The sequence below is a fragment of the Phalaenopsis equestris genome, unplaced genomic scaffold (assembly GCF_001263595.1).
Source record: "Phalaenopsis equestris unplaced genomic scaffold, ASM126359v1 Scaffold000979, whole genome shotgun sequence".
Taxonomy (NCBI): domain Eukaryota; kingdom Viridiplantae; phylum Streptophyta; class Magnoliopsida; order Asparagales; family Orchidaceae; genus Phalaenopsis; species Phalaenopsis equestris.
In genome coordinates this window covers 85,345-86,296 of record NW_018165418.1, presented here as the reverse complement: position 1 = coordinate 86,296, position 952 = coordinate 85,345, and positions in this window count along the sequence as shown.

Sequence of the window (952 nt, the reverse complement as noted above, 5' to 3'; positions counted from 1 at the left end):
ATTTTATTGTTTCGGACTTGAGACATGTATGTATGTTTACTTGTTTAGATATTGTGATGTGTGAGACTTTTATTTTTAATTGTATTATAATGTTTGTATTAGTTAGTAATTTGTTTTAAAATTCTAGGATAGTAACTGTTGTGAGTTTTGTTATTTAGTTAGTTTAGAACTTAATATAATTCTATAGCTTTTGTAAAGTTGAAAATCTTGCTAGCGTAAATCTTAAATTTGAAATTTAAGAAACTGCTACCCTGTATTTTTCTTTTATCATGTTTGTGAGTTTGTTTTTATGTTGAGATTATGAAGTCAAGTTAGTGTGTTAGTTTGTTTTTATGTTTATACCCACTGTTTAGAAGTCTATTAAATCTCTACATGTTAAATTGAAATGAAAATATTAGAAAATTTGATCAAAATTAATTTAGTTATTCTAATTTTCATTCCTGCTTATGTATATTTGATGCTAAATTGTTTAATTTGATAAAAAAATTAAGTTTGGGGGGATGAAAAATATTTCAAAACTTTAATTTTATTAGTTCTGAAATGTGCTACAAGTGAATTTGATTTGAAAAGAAAAATTGATCATGTATATGAAGTTATATTAGGGAAGTAAAATTTGATTTTAGAAATGAGTAAGATAATTTAGTTGAAATTTTGAGAAATGAAGAAAAACTCTAAGTTTAAAATTTTTAGTGTAGAAAATGATTAATATAAGTAACTATCTTTAGTATGAAACATTGTATAAACATTGTAAACATTGTATTTTTGAAAATTTTAGAAATTTTGACTTTTATTTTTAATACTTAAATTTCTTTTATTAAAACTTATTTTCAAAGCTATTATTGTATTTAAAAATAAAAGCTTTGTATCAAGACTTTGCTTTAGGAAAGAAAAAGTTGAATTCAAAATTATTAAAGGCCTATCCAGATATAGTAATCCTTGCCTAAAAAAAGAA